This window comes from Tamandua tetradactyla, chromosome 10 (assembly GCF_023851605.1).
Source record: "Tamandua tetradactyla isolate mTamTet1 chromosome 10, mTamTet1.pri, whole genome shotgun sequence".
NCBI classification, from domain to species: Eukaryota; Metazoa; Chordata; class Mammalia; order Pilosa; family Myrmecophagidae; genus Tamandua; species Tamandua tetradactyla.
Window position 1 is genome coordinate 2,816,128 of NC_135336.1, and position 15,573 is coordinate 2,831,700.

Below are 15,573 nucleotides of genomic sequence, written 5' to 3' on the forward strand. Positions count from 1 at the left end.
TTCTCCAATACTCTCAGCCGGCCTGGAAAGGAGGGAGGGAGTAGCTCGGACCACCGCAGCTGCCGCTGATCGGGAAATCGCGCGCCGCTCGGAGGTCTCACCGCAGCCGAGTCTCGCAGTCAGTCTAGCCAGCCCAGACTTTGGATAGCCCTCTGATCCGAGATTCGTAGCCGCGGACTCAAAGCCGAGACTCGAAGCTGCCCGCAAAAGAAGGGCGCCGCCTGCCTCGGCTTGGGAAACTTGCTTCTCCGATACTCTCAGCCGGCCCGGGAAGGAGGGAGGGATTAGCTCGGACCGCTGCAGTTGCGGCTGCTCGGGAAATCGCACGCCACTTGGGGGTCTCGCCACAGCCAAGTCTCGCAGTCAGACTTGCCAGCCCAGACTTTGGATAGCCCTCTGATCCGAGACTCGTAGTCGCGGACTCGAAGCCGAGACTCGAAGCCGCCCGCAAAAGTGTGGCGCCGGCCGCCTTGGCTGGGAAGCTTGTCTCTCCGAGTCTCTCAGCCAGCCCGGGAAGGAGGGAGGGATTAGCTCGGACCGCCGCAGCTGCGGCTGCTCGGGAAATCGCGCGCCGCTCGGGGATCTCACTCACCGCAGCCGAGTTTCGCAGTCAAACTAGCCAGCCCAGACTGGGTTACGCTGTGTGTCCATTCCCTGCTGTAGCCCCGGGAGCTGTTCTGTACTGTTTCTGTTCACCTATTAGTTGATTTGGAGTCGGAGGAACTAAGACGCATGTACCTTACTAAGCCGCCATCTTGGATCCCCTTATTGAGGATTTTTGCATCTATATTCATTAGAGAGATTGGTCTGTAGTTTTCTTTTTTTGTAATATCTTTGCCTGGTTTTGGTATGAGGGTGATGTTGGCTTCATAGAATGAATTAGGTAGTTTTCCCTCCACTTCAATTTTTTGGAAGAGTTTGAGGAGAGTTGGTACTAATTCTTTCTGGAATGTTTGGTAGAATTCACATGTGAAGCCGTCTGGTCCTGGACTTTTCTTTTTAGGAAGATTTTGGATGACTAATTCAATTTCTTTACTTGTGATTGGTTTGTTGAGGTCATCTATTTCTTCTTGAGTCAAAGTTGGTTGTTCATGTCTTTCCAGGAACCCATCCATTTCATCTAAATTGTTGTATTTATTAGCGTAAAGTTGTTCATAGTATCCTGTTATTACCTCCTTTATTTCTGTGAGGTCAGTAGTTATGTCTCCTCTTCCATTTCTGATCTTATTTATTTGCATCCTCTCTCTTCTTCTTTTTGTCAATCTTGCTAAGGGTCCATCAATCTTATTGATTTTCTCATAGAACCAACTTCTGGTCTTATTGATTTTCTCTATTGTTTTCATGTTTTCAATTTCATTTATTTCTGCTCTGATCTTTGTTATTTCTTTCCTTTTGCTTACTTTGGGATTAGTTTGCTGTTCTTTCTCCAGTTCTTCCAAGTGGACAGTTAATTCCTGCATTTTTGCCTTTTCTTCTTTTCTGATATAGGCCTTTAGGGCAATAAATTTCCCTCTTAGCACTGCCTTTGCTGCATCCCATAAGTTTTGATATGTTGTGTTTTCATTTTCATTCGCCTCGAGGTATTTACTAATTTCTCTTGCAATTTCTTCTTTGACCCACTCATTGTTTAAGAGTGTGTTGTTGAGCCTCCACGTATTTGTGGATTTTTTGGCACTCTGCCTATTATTGATTTCCAACATCATTCCTTTATGATCCGAGAAAGTGTTGTGTATGATTTCAATCTTTTTAAATTTGTTAAGACTTGCTTTGTGACCCAGCATATGGTCTATCTTTGAGAATGATCCATGAGCACTTGAGAAAAAGGTGTATCCTGCTGTTGTGGGAGGTAATGTCCTATAAATGTCTGTTAAGTCTAGCTCATTTATAGTAATATTCAGATTCTCTATTTCTTTATTGATCCTCTGTCTAGATGTTCTGTCCATTGATGAGAGTGGGGAATTGAAGTCTCCAACTATTATGGTATATGTGTCTATTTCCCTTTTCAGTGTTTGCAGTGTATTCCTTATGTATTTTGGGGCATTCTGGTTCGGTGCATAAATATTTATGATTGTTATGTCTTCTTGTTGAATTGCTCCTTTTATTAGTAGATAGTGTCCTTCTTTGTCTCTTTTAACTGTTTTACATTTGAAGTCTAATTTGTTGGATATTAGTATAGCCACTCCTGCTCTTTTCTGGTTGTTATTTGCATGAAATATCTTTTCCCAACCTTTCACTTTCAACCTTTGTTTATCTTTGGGTCTAAGATGTGTTTCCTGTAGACAGCATATAGAAGGATCCTGTTTTTTAATCCATTCTGCCAATCTATGTCTTTTGATTTGGGAATTCAGTCCATTAACATTTAGTGTTATTTCTGTTTGGATAATATTTTCCTCTACCATTTTGCCTTTTGTATTATATATATCATATCTGACTTTCCTTCTTTCTACACTCTTCTCCATACCTCTTTCTTCTGTCTTTTTGTATCTGACTCTAGTGCTCCCTTTAGTATTTCTTGCAGAGCTGGTCTCTTGGTCACAAATTCTCTCAGTGACTTTTTGTCTGAGAATGTTTTAATTTCTCCCTCATTTTTGAAGGACTATTTTGCTGGATATAGGAGTCTTGGTTGGCAGTTTTTCTCTTTTAGTATTTTAAATATATCATCCCACTGTCTTCTAGCTTCCATGGTTTCTGCTGAGAAATCCACACATAGTCTTATTGGGTTTCCCTTGTATGTGATGGATTGTTTTTCTCTTACTGCTTTCAAGATTCTCTCTTTCTCTTAGACCTCTGACATTCTAACTGGTAAGTGTCTTGGAGAATGCCTATTTGGGTCTAATCTCTTTGGGGTGCGCTTCATTTCTTGGATCTGTAATTTTAGGTCTTTCATAAGAGTTGGGAAATTTTCAGTGAAAATTTCTTCCATTAGTTTTTCTCCTCCTTTTCCCTTCTCTTCTCCTTCTGGGACACCCACAACACGTATATTTGTGCGCTTCATATTGTCCTTCAGTTCCCTGATACCCTGTTCAAATTTTTCCATTCTTTTCCCTCTAGTTTCTGTTTCTCTTTGGAATTCAGATGTTCCTTCCTCCAAATCACTAATTCTATCTTCTGTCTCTTTAAATCTATCATTGTAGGTATCCATTGTATTTTCCATCTTTTCTACTTTATCCTTCACTTCCATAAGTTCTGTGATTTGTTTTTTCAGTTTTTCTATTTCTTCTTTTTGTTCAGCCCATGTCTACTTCATGTCCTCCCTCAATTTATCGATTTCGTTTTTGAAGAGTTTTTCCATTTCTGTTTGTATATTCAGCATTAGTTGTCTCAGCTCCTGTATCTCATTCGAACTGTTGGTTTGTTCCTTTGACGGGGCCATATTTTCAATTTTCTGAGCGTGATCTGTTATCTTCTGCTGGCGTCTGGGCATTTAGTCAGATTTCCCTGGGTGTTAGACCCAACAGGTTGAAAGATTTTTCTGTGAAATCTCTGGGTTCTGTTTTTCTTATCCTGCCCAGTAGGTGGCGCTCGTGGCACACGTTTATCTGCAGGTCCCACCAGTAAAAGGTGCTGTGGCTCCTTTAACTTTGGAAAACTCTCGCCGTGGGGGAGGTTCGCCAGCCGAAGCGGCTTGGAAGAGTGCCAGCTGGCCCGGGGGTCCAATCGCGGGGAGGGTCACTGGCCGCCACAGCTCGGGAGAGCGCCTGTCCGAATACCCTAGTCGGCCCGGGGCACCAAGCGTGGCGGGAGGGCGCCAGCTGCCGTCGCCCGGGAGAGTGCACCGTTCCCAGCTGGAGCGGGGAGTCACGTGCTTGGAAGGGAGCCCCCGGTCACTGTTCTCCGCGGCTTGGGGATTTCTGATCCAATTCTCTCAGTTGGTCCGGGGGGGCCGCGCGTGGTGGGGGCACCAGCCGCTGCAGCTTGAGGGGACTGCCTGCCCAGTTCTGCCAGCTGGCCCGGGAAGGAGGAGGGGAGGGACTCCGGCCGCTTGTTGCCCCGCCCGGGAAGCCTGCGCCCCTCGGCGATCTCACTGGAGCGGGTTCTCCCAGCCAGTCAGCTGTTCCAGGATGGGGTACGCTGTCTTTTTTATTTCTGTCGTGGCTCCGGGAGCTGTTCTGTATCGTCTCCACTCCCCCAGTAGCTGTTCTGGAGGAGGAAATGTTAGGATGGCAAGGCTGTCGAGGATGGTGGCGGAGGAGCTGGTGAAGGCGGAAGAGGGCACGGTGGTGGTTGGAGAGCCGCTGGAGCAGGAGGAGAAAGGGAAGGATAAGATGACGGATGGAGTGCCAGAGCAGGAGGGGAAAGAGAAGGGCAAGATGATGGTGGGAGCGCCGCCGGCAGAGAAGGAGGAAGAGGAGGGCCGGATGGCGGCGGGAGCGCCGCCGGCGGAGAAGGGGGAGAGGAGGGCCGGATCTCCCTTTCCTCTTCTGTTCTCCTTCTGGGACATGGATAATCCTCATATCTGTGTAGTTTGTTTTATCCATCTTTTCCTTGAGATCCAATTCAAAATTTTCCATCTTTTTGTCATTTGCTCTTTCGTGTGTTCAAAATCAGTTTTCCTGTCTTCTAGTTCACTTATTCCTTCTTTTGCTTCTTCATATCTGCTGTTGTGTGTCTCTGGTATATTTTGATTTGGTCTACAGCAGTTTTAATCTCTACTACCTGCTATTTTTCTGTTTATTCTTTCAAATTCCTGTTTGTGCTCTCCCAGTGTCTTCTTGAGCTCCTTTATGCCATTAGCCATCCCACTGATTTTATTTAGTAGAGTTTTATGAACATTTTTGATTAGTTGTTCCAACATCTGTGTCTCCTCTGGTGTTTTAACTTGGTCATTAAACTGGGCTATATCTGTCTGCATTGTCATATGGTTAGTGATCTTCTGTTGTCTTTACGGTGTGTAAATATCTTGACAGGGTTACTTTGGATGTTGATTTTCTTTGGTAGTCTAAAGCTTTGTATTTGTGGAATTGGTATGGAGCAGGATGCGGAAGCAGGTTGGGGCACAACAGTCTGGTGACGGGTTGTGCTGCAGGTATTGGCAGGTGCTGGGGACTCTGTGCTGGTGCCTGCTTAGGGTGTAGGTCATGGGGTTGTGGAGCTGTGGTGCCGGGGCTGTGGGGCGATATGCAGTGCAGGCACACAGACCTTGGAGTGCAGGAGCAGGTGCGGTTTGGGGGACACAGAGGTAGAGCGCAGCGAGAGGTGAATGGGGGGCTGAGCAGCTGTGCTGGGGCTGTGTGGGTGGGACATGGGTAGGACGTGGGTAGGCACGTGAAGTATGTGGGTCGTGGGTGTCAGGGCGTGGGGTACAGAGCACAGAGAGGTTGGGGGGTGGGTGTGTCCTTGCGCGGGGTGAGGCATCCAGGGGGGCCAGGATGCAGATGCATGAGTGTTTAGGGCTGGGGCACAGGTCATGGAGGTTGTGAGACTTGCGCTGGGGTAGGTGATGTCAGGTGGGCAGGGCCCTGGTGCAGTCCGCAGGTGCTTGGGGGCAGGCTAGGGGTGCCTGCTAGAGCAGGGCAGAGGCTGTGTGGCACAGATGTGCCCGAGAGCACCTGCCAGGTGTGGGAGAAAAGCTCTAGTGCTGTGGGTGGGGCAAGGAGCAGGGGGCAGGGTGGGGAGCCCTCGGTTGAGGTGCCGGTCACAGGTACGCGGGTCTCAGGAGGGGCGGAGGGAGATCATGGACTTGTGTGAGTCTGGGACAGGGTGGCATGCATGCGCTGGGCAGGGGTGTGGGGCACGTATACACGGGGAGGGGACTCGGGGAGGGGCTGCTTGGAGCGCGGTGGGGGAGGCAGGTGATGCATTAAGGTGCGTGGGGTATGGGAGGAGCCGCGGTCCTGGGGGTGGGGGGCGGCATGTGTTAGTGTAGTGTGCTCAAGGAGCACAGCTTGGACTACTGCCTTGTCCCAGTCTCCCTGGCAGTGCACTCCTGACAGCTCCAGGTCTCGGTCTGGAAAGGGATGTCCTAGGCTGTCTACACTAGCTGGTCTGTCTCCAGTTCTCTGCACCTCAATTCCTCTGCTTTTCCAACCCGGGCCTCCCTATGTGGTGTGGGAGACCCTCCCAGGTCACTTACACCTGGAATCCTTCTGGTCTTTTTACTGTCCCTTCTCTAGCTGTTCTTTGGAGCAGGGGTCTACTAATTTTTTTTTTTTTTTTTTTTTTTTAAAGAAAGAGGGAGGAAGGGAAGGAAAGACAGAGAGAAGGAAGGAAGGATAGAAGGAAGGAAAGGAAACATCTTTTAAACATTTTCTTGTTTTATTGTATTTTGTTTGTTTGTTTGTCTTCTACATGGGCTGGGGCCGGGAATCGAACCGAGGTCCTCCGGCATGGCAGGCAAGCACTTTGCCCGCTGAGCCACCGCGGCCCGCCCCTACTAATTTTTATAAGATCATCTTTCTGCCTTAAAAGTAAATTTCAGTTAACAGCCATGATACTGAAAGTTACCTAATGAATAGAAATTGCACATTTGGGCAGAATGTAAATCATTTACCTGTACTTCTAATTGCATAATGATAATGAAAACAAATTATTCCTTTTCAGAAACCATTTGTTTAATGTGATTTTGGGCAATGAAAATGTATTTCTGAATCTATATTTTGTAAGTCTAAGTAAAATCACTAGCATTGTTTCTGTGTTTTCTAAGACATAATGTTATTTTAATGTGCCTCTATTCATAAGATAAATTTTCATTCTAAGTGTAAAGTAGAATACTGGAAAGGTTAAATACTTTTGAAATATTCCAACCAATTACCCAAAAGGCAGTGTTTTCCCAATGCAGGGGAGGTAGCAACAAAATATCAATCCCATGTTAGAGAGAGGCAAGGTCTGTTCTTTTCAGAGTGGTTAACAGCACACAGCTTGTCCAATGTGCTTATGGTAACATTGTAACAGTAACACTGCCCACTGAACAAGGAAGAATGCTCTATTTTGATTTTAAATACTACCTATTTATCTACCTTTCAGAATTCAATAAAACAACCAAGTTTTTGAAAATCTATAGATCATTTCATTTGACTGCAAGACCTCATTTACCAGTAATTTTTGCCAATAAGGAATAGTATTACATTCACATGCTTTTAACTTTTTACAGAAGCTTAACCAAAATAAGACAACATAAAACTATCACCAATAAACAACCTAATTTAATTTTAATTTTAGCTCAATTTGAATTTTAATACCTAATATCATGACAATGCGCTTTAGGTAAGACTATATCAGTATCAAGCTTTCTTTATCACTGAAAGCTTAAAGATTACACCAGTGATTACACCTATCACTGGGTGTAATTGGTTATTACTAAGATAGTAACATTAGAATTATTTTTCAGAATTTCTGGGGAACCACGCTTGTTTTCCCTTCATGTGACCCGCCATCACCACTGCTGTGGCCAAGCCCAGAGAATGGATTTTCTAATATCTATCATTTTCTTTTTTTTCTCTTCATCTTCTTCCAGGAAATGTCTGTTAATCAAGGCAAACTTGTGTATTGCTTATTCCACTGAGGCCAAGAAACACAGGCCTCAGTGTCTTCTGAATTCAGGTGGTTCTGCAGGGAGAGGTGAACGCTGCTACGTGAAGATGGTGGAGGGAATAGGCTGCTGTCTTATTTCTGAAGAAATCTTCCAGACTTTGAAGACACTGATCTAGTCATTGGCAATTGTTTACATTGAAAAATAGGATTTTTAGATGGAAGTTCTGGCAGTTGTAACAGCAATGCATTGTTTTGGAGTCTCTGACTCAGTTGCACAAATCTCTATATCTTTTTGTCACACAAGATGTTTTCATTGTAATATGAATGCATATCTCATTGTCAATGCAAGAGTGCCCAAAATCCTTCTCCTGAGTCCCAGGATCTCGAACCTAGATACTTTTAAATTCCCCTTTATTGTTCTGGAAACATCTTCTGCATAGGACACAATCGATCTTAGCCAGATGCCATATTTTCCATGCCCCACTTCTATTGTAAGCCTCCCAAGCAAAAGCTCAAGCAGTCCTGTGGAGAGATCCATATAACGAGGAACAATACTTTTGCCGATAGCCAGCACCAATTTGCCAGTCATGTGAATGAGCCATTGTAGAAGTGGATCCTCCAGCTGCAGACAAGACTTCAGATGACTGCAGCACTGGCCAATATCTTTTTTTTTTTGACAAATATTCACACACATACCGTCCATACATGGTGTACTCACAAGATCATCATATAGATATGCATTCATCACCATTATCATTTTTTATAACATTTGCATCACTCTGGAAAAAGAAATAAAAAGGAAAAAAATTCATACATTCCATACCCTTACTGCTCCCTCTCATTGACCTACAGTATTTCAATCTACGTAATTCTTACTCTTTCTCCCTATATTGTTTATTTATTTTTTATCCTTTTTTTATCCCATCTGTCTACACCTTAGATAAAAGGGGCATCAGACAGAAAATTTTCACAATCACGCAGTCACATGGTAAGAACTATACAATTTTCTTCAAGAATCAAGGCTACTGGAACATGGTTCAAGAGGTTCAGGTACTTCCTTCTAACTGGCCAACATCTTGACTGCAACTTCGTGAGAGACCACTCAGGTAAGTGGCGCCCATATTCTGCCCACAGAAACTGAGAAATAATAAATGTTTATTGTTGGTTTAACCAGTCAGTTTATGATAATTGTTATTCAGCAGCAAAGAACTGATACACTCTCTTAAGGACCTAGATGCAAAAGTCATAAATAAATACAGTCAAAATGAACTAAGTAGTTGTATAACTAGAGTTTATCTTAGAATGCAAGACTGTTTCAACATGGGAAAACTTATTACTGTGAGTCATTATATTGAAAAATTAAAGGAGAAAATATGTGATCATCTTAATAGATGCAGAAGCATTTGATAAAAAATTCACATCTATTCGTGATAAAACTTCTCACCAAACTGGGAATAGATGGAAACTGTTTTGAACATAATAAAAATTATTAAGACATTCCCAGGTAAACAAAACTGAGGGAGGTTATTACCACTTGACCTGCCCTACAAGCATGCAAAGAGAGTTATTCAGACTGAAAGGAATGGATACTAGACAGGGATCAAAAAAGCATAAAGAAATGAAAATCTCTGGTAAAAATTCAATTGTATTTTTTTGTACATCAGTCCACTTTATACTCCCTGCACTTTCTAAAATGCAAATACCTAAAAAGTAATGATACATCTATGGTTTTGAACATACAATGTAAAAAGATATAATTTATAACAAGTACAAGAAAGAGGTGGAGGGATAGAGAAGTAGAGAAAAAGTGTATGTTGATGAAATTAAGTTGGTATAGAATCAAATGTGCTTGTTATAGATTTAGGATATTAAAATTCAGTCCTATCATAACTAAAAGGAAAATACATGAAAAATCTGTACAGACAAAAATGAGAAGACAATCAAAATGTACAATACAAAAAATCAAATAAATACTTGATTTGGTTAGGCAATAATAGAAGAATTGAGGGACAAAAAAAGAAAAAGACTTGAAAGGACAAAATAGCAAAAGGGCAGACCTAGTGGCTTCATTGGTGAATTTTACAAAACATTTCAAGAAAAATTAATGTGAATCCTGCTCAAACTCTTCCAAAATACTAAATACAGGGAACACTTCCTCACTCATTCTATGAGGCCCACAAAACCATAACACTAAAGCCAGGTAGAGATACCACAAGTAAAAGAAGCCACAGACCAATATCCCTTATGAATGCAGATGCAAAAGCTTCAACGAAATACTAACAAACCAAATTCAACAGCACATGAAAAGAATTAAACACCATTATCAAGTGGTACTATTCCAGAAATGCAAGGGTGGTTCAACATAGAAAATCAGTTAATGTAATACATCACATTAAGAGAACAAAGGAAAAGAAAAACATATGATCATCTTGGTTGATGCATAAAAAGCATTCATCATATCCTGGCACTCCTTGATACAATCAGAAAACTGGGTATAGAAAGAAACTTCCTCAACATGTTAAAAAGGCATATCTGGAAACCCATAGCTAACATATCCAATGATGAAAGAAAAATGCTTTCCCTCTAGGATCAGGGACAAGACAAAACGCCCACTGTCACCACTGTTATTCCACATTGTACTGGAAGTTATAGCTATAGCAATTAAGTGAGAAAAAGAAATTAGAAGGATCCAAATTGGAAAGGAAGAAGTAAAACGTTTCACTGTTTGTGGATCACATGATGCTATATATAGATAATCCTAAAAAATCCATAACAAATCTACTAGAGCTAATAAACTAATTCAGCAACATGATGGAGTTCAAGATCAACACCCCTAAATGAATAGTGTTTCTATATTGTCATGAACAATCCACAGAGAAAATCAAGAAAAAAATACCATTTACCAAGCAACTAAAATAATCAAATATCGAGGAATAAATCTAACAAAGGATGCAAAGGACTTGTACAAGGAAAGCTAAACGCTGGTGCTAAAAGAACCCAGGAAGAACTAAACATGTGGAAGAGCATTCTATGTTCACGAATTGGAAGACATCATGTAAGATGTCAATTTTACCCAAAGTAATTTACAGATTTGACACAATTCCAATAAAAATTCCAACAGCTTTCTTCGTAAGAATGCAAAATCCGGGCCACAGTGGCTCAGCAGGCAAGAATGCTTGCTCGCCATGCCAGAGGTCCTGGGTTCATTTCCCGGTGCCTGCCCATGTAAAAAAAAAAAGAAGAAGAAAAAGAAAAAAAAGTAAGAATGCAAAAGTCGATGATCAAATTTATATTGAAGGATAAAGGGCCCTAAACAGTTAAAATCATTTTGAAAAGGAATGATGTTGGAGGCTTCCCGCTTCTTGATTTTGAAACTTACTACACAGACACAGGAAACAAAACATCATGTTACTGGCACTGTGACAGACATATAGACCAATGGAATTGAATTGGGAGTTCAGAAAACAACCCTCACATCTCTGGCCAACTGATTTTTGTCAGAGGGTCAAGCCCGCTCAACTGGGAAAGAATAGTCTTGTCAACAAATGGTGCTGAGAAAACTGGATGTACTTAGACAAAAGAATGAAGATGGACTCCTACCTCACACCAGGCACTAGTTTGAAACTGTGATGTACCCCAGAAAAGTGATGTTCTTTTAACCTGATCTTATAGGGGGAAGACCTTTTGATTAGGTTGTTTCCATGGAGATGTGATGGACCCAATAGTGGGTAGGACCTTTTGACTAGATGGAGATGTGACCCCATCTATTCAAAGAAGGTTGTAATCTGCTTATTGGAGTCCTTTAAGAGGGAGATATTTTGGAGAAAAGCATGGGTGCTTGGAGAGCTGATACAGAGAACAGAGAGACAAAAACATTTGGTGATGCTAAGCTAAGAGATGAAATCCAGAGTTTGCCCCAGAGAAGCTACTGAGGACCCACAGAAGCTTAGAGAGAAAGCCATTGGAATCAGAAACTGAAAGAAACAAACTAGGAGCAGGACCAGCAAATGCTAGCTACATGCCTTCCCAGCTGACAGGGATGTTCCAGATGCCAGTGGCCTTTCTTCAAAGTCAAGCTGTCTTTCTCTGGATGCCTTAATTTGGACATTTTCACAGCTTTAGAACTATGAATTTGTAACTTAATAAGTCCCCTTTATAAAAGCCAATCCATTTTGGTGTATTGCTGATAGTTTGCTAGATGCAGGGATGCAATATACCAGAAACAGAATGGATTTTAAAAAGGGAAATTTAATAAGTTGCTAGTTTACAGTTCTAAGGCCGAGAAAATATCCCAATTAAAACAAGTCTATAGAAATATCCAATCAAAAGTGTACAGGGAAAGATACCTGGGTTCAAGAAGGCCAGTGAAGAACATTATAAGTACATGGAAACTTGAGTAGGGCATGAGATTTTGTAGGTTTGTCCAGAGTGATGCCTCAATAAATCCCAGAAGGATTTGAACAGTGAATAAAAAAATATTTGCAAAGTCCCCTTGGGGGAATGGTGAGAAAGGGGGAAAATTCAACTTTCCCATGTGGAGAATTCTTATTCTCACAAGCAGTGGGGAGAACCAAAGCAATAGGCTGAGCCCCCAATCTTGGGTTTTGTTCATATGAAACTTAACCCCACAAAGGATAAAAGCTTACTTAAAATTTGGCCTAAGAGTCACCCCCAAGAGAACCTCTTGTGTTGCTCAGATGTGGGACTCTCTCTCCCAGCCAACATGACAAGCAAACTCAACTGCCCTCCCCCTCTCTATATGGGACATGACTTCCAGGGGTGTGGGCCTTCCTGGCAATGTGGGACAGAAATCCTAGAATGAGCTGGGACTCAGCACCAAAGAATTGGGAAAACCTTTTCAATCGAAAAGGGGAAGAGAGAAATGAGACAAAATAAAGTGTCAATGGCTGAGAGGTTTCAGACAGAGTCGAGAGGTTATCTGGAGGTTACACTTATGCATTATATAGATATCACCTTTTTAGTTAAGGTGTAATGGAGAGGCTAGAGGGAACTGCCTGAAAATGTAGAGCTGTGTTCCAGTAGCCATGTTTCTTGAAGATGATTGTATAATGGTATAACTTTCACAATGTGACTGTGTGATTTTGAAAACCTTGTGTCTGATGCTTCTTTTATCTACCTTATGGACAGATGAGTAAAACATATGGATTAAAAATAAATAAATAATGGGGGAACAAATATTAAAATAAATATAATAGATTGAAATGTTAGTGATCAATGAAAGGGAGGAGCAAGGGGTATGGTATGTATGATTTTTTTTGTTCTCTTTTTATTTATTTTTCTGAATTGAGGCAAATGTTCCATGAAATGACCATGATGATGAATATACAATTATGTAATAAAAAAAAAAAAAGGAAGGACAATGAAGTTCAAGGTTTCTCTCTCAAATGGAAGGGCACATGGCAAACACAGAATTTTTCTCTCATCTCGAAAGGCATGTGGTAAACATGATCAGAGTTTCTCTCTCATCTGGATGGGCATGTGACAAACATGGTGTAATCTGCTAGCTTCCTCTCTTGGCTTCTTGTTTCATGAAGCTCACCAGAAAGCATTTTCCTTCTTCATCTCCAAAGGTCGCTGGCTGGTGGGCTCTGCTTCTCATAGCTATGTTGTACTGCTCTGCTCCTCCAAATCTCTCTCATTCTACAAAATGTTTCCTCTTTATAGGACTCCAGAAACTTATCAAGATCCACCCAAATGGGTGGAAACATGCTTCCACCTAATCCAGCTTAACAACCACTCTTGATTAAATTACATCTCCAGGGAGATGATCTAATTACAGTTTCAAACATACAATACTGAATAGGGATTAGAAGAAATGGCTGCCTTTACAAAATGGGATTAGGATTAAAACATGACTTTTCTAGGGTACATACGTCATTTCAAACCAGCACAATTGCACTCTGAGTTTTAGCAAACTGAAATACATCACATACAAAAATTAACTCAAAATGGATCAAAGACTTAAATATAAGAAACAGAACTATAAAACTCCAAGGAGAAAACATAGGAAAGCATCTTCAGGATCTTTTGTGAGGAAATGATTTCTTACACCTTACACCCAATGTATGAAAAAATATATAGATAAAGAGACCTCATCAAAATTAAAAACTTTTGTTCTTCAAAGGACATCATCATAAAAGTAAGAAGACAACCTATGGAATGGGAAAAAATATTTGGAAGCCACATATCTGATGAGGGTTTAATATCCAGAATATATAAAGAAACCCTACATCTCAAAAACAAACAAGCAAACAAACAACAACATAAATCAACCCCCCAATAACCCAATGCTTATTTATCCAGAGAAGATATGCAAATGACTAAAAAGCACATGAAAAGATGCTCAACGTTATCAGTCATTAGGGAAGTGCAAATCAGAACTACAATGACATACCATTTCATACCCACAAGAAGGGTTACTGGTGTAAAATTTAGTTTGTCCTCCAGAGCAGCTAGTAAATAGCCAAGAATGGTACAGAACAACCAGACACACATTATACACCACTCTGGACCAGGTGAAACAGCTGAGATCCCATACAGAACTGTAAGTCCCCAAGTCCTAGAGGCCAACACCCCTTCTCCAAAAGCATGGCAGGCTGGTTCCCTGAGGGAAAAGGAAACAGACCTTACTACCAGCAAGGTCTTAGCTCAACCAAGCTCCAATTGTGGAATTAATTAACAAATTCTGACTACTGAAAACAGGCCCCCCACTACAGATAAACCTGGAATAAGCCCTAAAGCAATTATGAGTTTTTGCCCTAGCAGAGAGGGGCAGGGCTGATAGAAAAAGAGTTGGATAGCACAAAATACTGGAAAAGGGCTGGACCCCAAGTAAAGGGAGCGTATAGAGCTTAGAGATACATAGAGCCATGTATCAACTTAAGCTCTTGATCGACAAACCTGAGGAGCAGGAGTCCCCCTCTGAAAAGTTTTTTTTTTTCACTCCTTGACAGCCCATTACCTATAACTGGAAGCACTTTCAGGCTCCAGCACTTCCCCAGGCAAGGGTGGAATTAAGCTGGTCTGAGAGACAAAGTAACAAGTCAAGTGAAAGGTATTAATTCCATAAAGGGTGTTTCTTCCCCAAGTAAAAGGGGGCAGGATCAAGTGGAATCCCCCTTTCAAGAAATTCAAGCCCCAGGGGCTGGAAAACTGAATGAAGGCACCATACTACCTTACCTTTGTCTCAACCACACCCCTGGCAGGGAAAGTCTGCTGAAATTAAAGCACTACATCACTTTAAGTGGGTGGGAAGCTGTGGGCAGTCAAATGCTACATGCTGCACAGGATATGAGAAGCACAGGATCTCAAAACTTCATAGGAAGTCTCACCCTCAGGGAAAACTGATGCTGGCTACTCTTTCCTTCTGAGGTGTGGGCCTGTCTGGTCTGGTAAAATCTGACTGGAGGTCATAGTATATGAGGAGACCCTTCTAAAAATAAAAGGCTCCATATAGGCAGGGCAATAAATAGAAAAAGAAGAACTGAAAAATTTTGACCAGCTAAAAAGAACCTATATTAAAGGCCTAGAATAAGTTGAACTGAATGTCAAAGAACAGATAGAGAACAAAGCCATCTAGCAAGAAAATCTTAGGTAAAAGAGTGAAAACAACCTCCAGAATAAACTAGTTAAGGAAATCAAATGCCTTGACACCAGCAAAAAAGAACAAGTCATACTAGGAAAATAAAAAATGTGGCCCTGTCAAAGGAACATGTCAATAATTCAAATGAGATACCGGAGTTGAAACAACTAATACAGGATGTTCAAATAGACATGGAAAATCTCATCAAAAATCAAATCAGGGAGTTGAGGGAGGATATAAAGAAGACATTGGGGAAACAAAAAGAAGAACTCAAAAGTTTGAAAAAACAAATCGAGAACTTATAAGAATGAAGGCACAATAGAAGAATAGATGGGAAAAAAACAATGGAAAGCTACAATAATAGATTTGAAGAGCAGAAGAAAGGATCAGTGAATTAAAGGACTGGACATCTGAAATCCAACACACAGAAGAAAATATAGGGAAAAGAATGGAAAAATAAGAGTAGGGTCTCAAAGAATTGAAGGACAACATGATGCACA

At 41.6% G+C, this 15,573-nt stretch overlaps 1 long non-coding RNA gene and 1 pseudogene across 1 annotated transcript in view; both read right to left on the reverse strand.

Moving 5' to 3' along the window:
* LOC143647784 (uncharacterized) overlaps positions 1 to 15,573 on the reverse strand; it is a 52,029-nt gene that overhangs the window by 23,561 nt on the left and 12,895 nt on the right. The window lies entirely within an intron of this gene.
* Positions 7,244 to 7,899, reverse strand: LOC143647783 (sorting nexin-10 pseudogene; annotated as a pseudogene).